Source organism: Salvelinus namaycush, chromosome 7 (genome assembly GCF_016432855.1).
Source record: "Salvelinus namaycush isolate Seneca chromosome 7, SaNama_1.0, whole genome shotgun sequence".
Lineage (NCBI taxonomy): Eukaryota > Metazoa > Chordata > Actinopteri > Salmoniformes > Salmonidae > Salvelinus > Salvelinus namaycush.
Window position 1 is genome coordinate 11,091,045 of NC_052313.1, and position 6,926 is coordinate 11,097,970.

Consider the following 6,926-nt stretch of genomic DNA (forward strand, 5'->3'; position numbering starts at 1 on the left):
CTGCAGCTAGCGATTGGAACGAGCTGCAACAAACACTCAAACTGGACAGCTTTATCTCCATCTCTTCATTCAAAGACTCAATCATGGACACTCTTACTGACAGTTGTGGCTGCTTCGCGTGATGTATTATTGTCTCGACCTTCCTGCCCTTTGTGCTGTTGTCTGTGCCCAATAATGTTTGTACTATGTTTTGTGATGCTACCATGTTGTGCTGCTGCCATGTTGTGTTACTACCATGTTGTTGTCATGTTGTGTTGCTACCATGCTGGGTTGTCATGTGTTGCTGCCATGCTATGTTGTTGTCTTAGGTCTCTCTTTATGTAGTGTTGTGGTGTCTCTCTTGTCGTGATGTGTGTTTTGTCCTATATATTTAAAAAAGAATCTCAGCCCCCTGTCCCCGCAGGAGGCCTTTTGCCTTTTGGTAGGCCGTCACTGTAAATAAGAATTTGTTCTTAAATGACTTGCCTTGTTAAATAAAGGTTCAATTAAAAAAGTATTAAAAAAATACACATATCCCTCTGTACATCCTTCTGACCCGACAAACACACACACACCTCTCCTCCTCCTGTCGTAGTTTGTCCTCCTGCTCTTTCTGTACTCTGGCCAGACGCCGCCTCTCAGCCAACAGTCTAGACGCCTCCTCAGCATCCGTTGTCCCGGCAACGTTCCTGCCTGTGGGCGTACCTGGAGAATCTATGAGGAGGGAGGAAAGGGGAGAAGGTGGGGAGCGGTGGAGTAGAGGGGGAGTGGGGCAGAGACATAGAGACAGAGGACTCTGGTGTACAGCAGACACTGATGAAAGCAGTTTTCTCTGAAGCATTCTGTTGTCTCCTCTAGGGTGGCTCAGGTTGCAGACTCTCTCTCTCTCTCTTTCTCTCTCTCTCTCTCTCTCTCTCTCTCTTTCTATCAATATATCTCTCTCTCTTTCCCTCCACCCCTCTCTCTCCTCTCAAGGGTAAAGCATATATCAGTGGTGAGTTCTGAACACACCCACGAGCACACCCGCACATGCAATCACGCGCGCACACACACACACATCCCTACCTGCCGCCAGGTCTCTGCTGCAGGACTTGGGGATCTTCTTCTCTGTTGCGTCCGGCTTGGAGGACTTCCTCTCCAGGGTTCCATGACCCCTGGCCTCATGGTTGCCCTCGGTTACCGGGGGTCGCTGGCGGAGGGGGGAGGGAGGGTACTGTCCCGGGGAGCAGGGGGATTGGGCACGACTCTTAGTCGACCTCACCCTGTAATAACAATTCACTTTACTTGTATCTTTTATACTACGTAGTAGGTATAGCTTCTTTACAATAAGTATATATTATAATTCAAAATAAAAAACAGGAAAACCAAGAAACCTTTTGGGCGTGCCCACTGCTTTGCTATGGGCTCTGGGGGAGGAGCTTCGGGTGGGCGTGGTCGGAGATTCGAGGCGTCTCATTGAAGAATCAGTCAGACAGGAGGTGGGGCCTCTCTCTGTCTAAAAACACAAAAGAAGAAGTGAACGTGTGCTCAGAATAATAATGTAGTAATATAAATGCCTGTACACACATCTATGGTACTGACTGTGGGTGTTCTGGGGGTCTTGTCCTCCGGGGGTCCATTGCTTGCCTTCCTGGAGGGGGAACATTTGTAGGCCGGTCGCTGGGGGCTGGGGGATGCTAAGCGAGGGGACACACCACACACTGCATTGTCATAATAGGGCAGAGAGACAGACAACGAAGAAGAAACACACAAGAGAGAGTCATATTATATACTGTTGCTTGGCAACACACACACCTCTTTCTGGTGAGTGCAGGGCGGCTGAAGAGTTGGAGAGGCGTTTAGTGATTGGCTGGTCCGGGGAGGGTGGTGTCAGGAAGTCACACACTGCAGAGAGTTGCATGAGAAAGAGTCACCCCAGAGGGACAGGAAGAGGTAGGAGTCTTCTTAACCCACAAGTACTAATACTACATTCATATTTTCTCTACCTTCCATGAACTGTACACTCGTTCACTTCCCCTAATGGGGAGGGTTCGGATTGGACTGAAATATGGTGGGAACTCATATATGCATATGACACAAATCACATTACACACAAATCACATTACACACAAACAGGAGACACACAAATCACAATACACACAAAAAGGAGACACACAATACACACAAATCACAATACACACAAATAACATGACACACAAATCACATTACACACAAATCACATTACTCACAAATCACAATACACACAAAAAGGAGACACACAATACACACAAATCACAATACACAAATAACATTACACACAAAAGGAGACACACAATACACACAAATCACATTACACACAAATCACAATACACACAAATCACATTACACACAAATAGAAGACACACAATACACACAAATCACATTACACACAAAAAGGAGACACACAATACACACAAATCACAATACACACAAATAACATTACACACAAATCACAATAAACACAAATCACAATACACACAAATCATATTACACACAAATAGGAAACACACAAATCACATTATAAATAAATCACATTACACACAAATCACAATACACACAAATAGGAGACACACAATACACATAAATCACATTACACACCAATCACAATACACACAAATCACAATACACACAAATCACTATACACACAAATCACTATACACACAAATCACAATACACACAAATCACTATACACACATATAGGAGACACACAATACACATAAATCACATTACACACAAATCACAATACACACAAATCACTATACACACATATAGGAGACACAATACTAGAACATTACTCAGCAGTTGTTCTTTTTTTAATATATTGATTTATTTATTTAACCTTTATTTAACTAGGCAAGTCAGTTAAGAACACATTCTTATTTACAATGACGGCCTACCAACAATGACGGCCTACCAACAATGACGGCCTACCATAGTTAGTGAACAACTATTCCACAAATTCACCAAAACATCCGACACACTGATTGGGCTTCAGTTTGACTTCCGTGTTGTATAGTAAGAGACTAATGTATGTTCCATCTACACTGCATTCAGAAAGTATTCAGAGCCCTTGTCTTTTTCCACATTTTGTTACGTTACAGCCTTATTCTAAAATGGATTCAATTGTTTTTTCCCCCTCATCAATCTATACACAATAGCCCATAGTTCTCTGCAGGTCCTCTCAAGCTCTGCCAGGTTGGATGGGAAGCGTTGCTGCACAGCTATTCTCAGGTCTCTCCAGAGATGTTCGATCAGGTTCAAGTCTGAGCTCTGGCTGGTCCACTCAAGGACATTCAGAGACTTGTCCTGAAGCCACTCCTACGTTGTCTTGACTGTGTGCTTAGGGTTGTTGTCCTGTTGGAAGGTGAACCTTCGCCCCAGTCTGAGGTTCGGAGCACTCTGGAGGAGGTTTTCATTTCTCTGTACTTTGCTCCGTTCATCTTTCCCTCGATTCTGACTAGTTTCCCAGTCCCTGCTGCTGAAAAACATCCCCACAGCATGATGCTGCCACCACCATGCTTCACCGTAGGGAAGGTGTCAGGTTTCCTCCAAACGTGATGCTTGGTATTCAGGCCAAAGAGTTCAATCTTGGTTTCATCAGACCAGAGAATCTTGTTTCTCATGGTCTGAGAGTCCTTTAGGTGCCTTTTGGCAAACTCCAAACGGGCTGCCATGTGCCTTTTACTGAGGAGTGGCTTCCGTCTGGCCGCTCTACCATAAAGGCCTGATTGGTGGAGTGCTGCAGAGATGGTTATCCTTCTGGAAGGTTCTTCTGTCACGTTCCTGACCTGTTTTTCCTTTCTCTTGTATTATTTTAGTTGGTCAGGGCGTGAGTTGGGGTGGGTTGTCGATGTGTTTGTTCTATGTTGGGATGTTTGTGTTCGGCCGGGTATGATTCTCAATCAGAGACAGCTGTCAATCGTCCCTGATTGAGAATCATACTTAGGCAGCCGGTGATTCACGTGGTTTTTGTGGGTGGTTGTATCGCGTGTCTGTGTTAGTACCACACGGGACTGTTTGCGGTTTGTCACGTTTGTTGTTTTGTATTTTGAAGTGTTCAGTCTATTTTCATGAACCTGTTATGGCTGCAAGGGGCAGTATTGAGTAGCCAGTTAAATCGTGCCCATTTCAAACGGCCTCGTACTCAATTCTTGCTCGTACAATATGCATATTATTATTACTATTGGATAGAAAACACTCTCTAGTTTCTAAAACCGTTTGAATTATTTCTCTGAGTGAAACAGAAGTCATTCTGCAGCACACTTCCTGACCAGGAAGTGGAATGTCAGAAATCGATGCTCTGTTCAACTTCATGCCTATACATGGGCGTGATACGTAAGAGTCTACATACACTTCATACACCTTCCCCTGGTTGTCAAGAGGCGGTGAGAGAAAAAAATTCGTGTTTATCTTGGTCTGAGGTGGAATTAAAGCTCTTTGTTTGACGTGACCGTCCACTTCCTGTTTCTGGAGCGCGCGAAAGAGGACATGAATTTGCCTTCTGTTTTGCTCTCGTTATGGACGACTAACATCTCCGTCTTAGATTTTATTTGATACATGTGACCATATCATCGTAACGTATGTTTTTTCAATATAGTTTAATCAGATTATTTAAATTTTTTCGTGAGTTTTGCCGTGTTCCGTTCTCTGACTTTGTTGACGTTGGAGTGATCCGTGCCACTTGGCAAGTGCCCATGCTAAATGAAGAGGGATATTTGCCGTTCCAGATCAAAACAACGACTGTTCTGGACAAAGGACACCTTGTCCAACATTCTGACGGAAGATCACCAAAAGTAAGAAACATTTTATGATGCTATTTCTAATATCTGTCGTGCATGTGAACTGGTCGTGGGCGCCCAAGTGTTTCTGGCTATTGTGGCTACGCTAATATAACGCTACATTTTGTTTTCGCTGTAAAACATTTAATAAATCGGAAATATTGTCTGGAATCACAAGATGCCTGTCTTTCAATTGCTGTACACTATGTATTTTTCAGAAATGTTTTATGATGAGTAATTAGGTATTTGACGTTGGTGTCTGTAAATATTATGGCTGCTTTCGGTGCAATTTCTGATTGTAGCTGAAATGTAAACTATGATTTATACCTGAAATATGCAAATTTTTCGAACAAAACATATGCTATACAATAAATATGTTATCCGACTGTCATCTGATGAAGTTGTTTCTTGGTTAGTGGCTATTTATATCTTTATTTGGTCGAATTTGTGATAGCTACTGATGTAGTAAAAAACTGATGGATTAAGAATAGTGGTGTCTTTTGCTAACGTGGTTAGCTAATAGATTTACATATTGTGTCTTCCTGGTAAAACATTTAAAAAATCGGACATGTTGGCTTGATTCACAAGATGTGTACCTTTCATCTGGTGTCTTGGACTTGTTAATGTGTGAAAGTTAAATATATTTTTTAAATATCTTTTGAATTTCGCGCCCTGCACTTGAGCTGGATGTTGTCATAAGTGTACCGGTGTCGGGCTGCACCCCAAACAGGTTAAATATGAACACTAACCACTCTGCATATTGGTCTGATCCTTCTCGCCTCTCCTCCTCGTCCGAGGAGGAGGATTACGACGACCGTTACATCTTCCATCTCCATACAGGAACTCTGGAGCTCTGTCAGAGTGACCATCGGATTCTTGGTCACCTCCCTGACCAAGGCCCTTCTCCCCCAATTGCTCCGTTTGGCCGGACAGCCAGCTCTAGGAAGAGTCTTGGTGGTTCCAAACTTCTTCCATTTAAGAAGAATGGAGGCCACTGTGATCTTGGGGACCTTCAATGCTGCAGAAATATTTTGGTACCCTTCCCCAGATCTTTGTCTCGACACAATCCTGTCTCGGAGCTCTACGGACTATGCCTTCGACCTCATGGCTTGGTTTTTGCTCTGACATACACTGTCAACTGTGGGACCTTATATAGACAGGTGTGTGCCTTTCCAAATCATGTCCAATCAATTGATTTTACCACAGGTGGACTCCAATCAAGTTGTAGAAACATCTCAAGGATGATCAATGGAAACAGGATGCACCTGACCTCAATTCAAGTCTCATTGCAAAGGGTCTGAATACTTATGTAAATAAGGTATTTCTGTTTATAATTTTTTAGAAATTTGCTAACATTTCTAAAAACCTGTTTTCGCATTGTCATTATGGGGAAAAGAGGGAGATAAAAAGTATTTAATCCATTTTAGAATAAGGCTGTAACATAACAACATTTGGAAAAAGTCAAGGGGTTTGAATACTTTGCCGAATACACTGTATACATTGATACACATGGATACACACACGGATCCTCTAGCACAAAGGAGAGAGGATGGTTTTATGTTAGTGTGTGTCTGAGTACCTGTCTCGAGGGATGGGGGTTGTCGAGACTTCTGCCTATCCTATCAGCTGTGTGTATGTGTGGTTAGACTGCTGCAGGCAGACAGGAAGTATATGAACTCTCTGTTCTGATTGGAAGGAGCTAGTGGACCCCAAGGACCAAAGGGAGACAACATGTGTGGTGAAAACAACCATATCCATATTCATGCACAGACCCCCCCCCCCCCCCATGGCCACACAGGAAGGCAGCAGAATGCACTGCAAAACACACAGCACACAATCTGATAGGACGAAGGATACTTGGGACAAAATGTAAAAAATGCATGAACATTATTGTGAATACAGACACAATAGAATAGAATAGAATTCTTTATTGCCCCGGAGGAAGAATAAATGTCTTGAACTAGCAATACAAAGCATAACACACATGCAGCCAAACACAACAACTGCACACTAAGGGTATCAGGTGGTCTGTACCGTTCCTGGATTGGTTGGGACTGGCAGCAGAGGCGGGATGATGAGGCAGAGCTGAGCCAATAGCATGAGAGGGCGGGGTCTTAGGGTTACCTGTTAGCAGGTGTGGCAGAGCGGAGA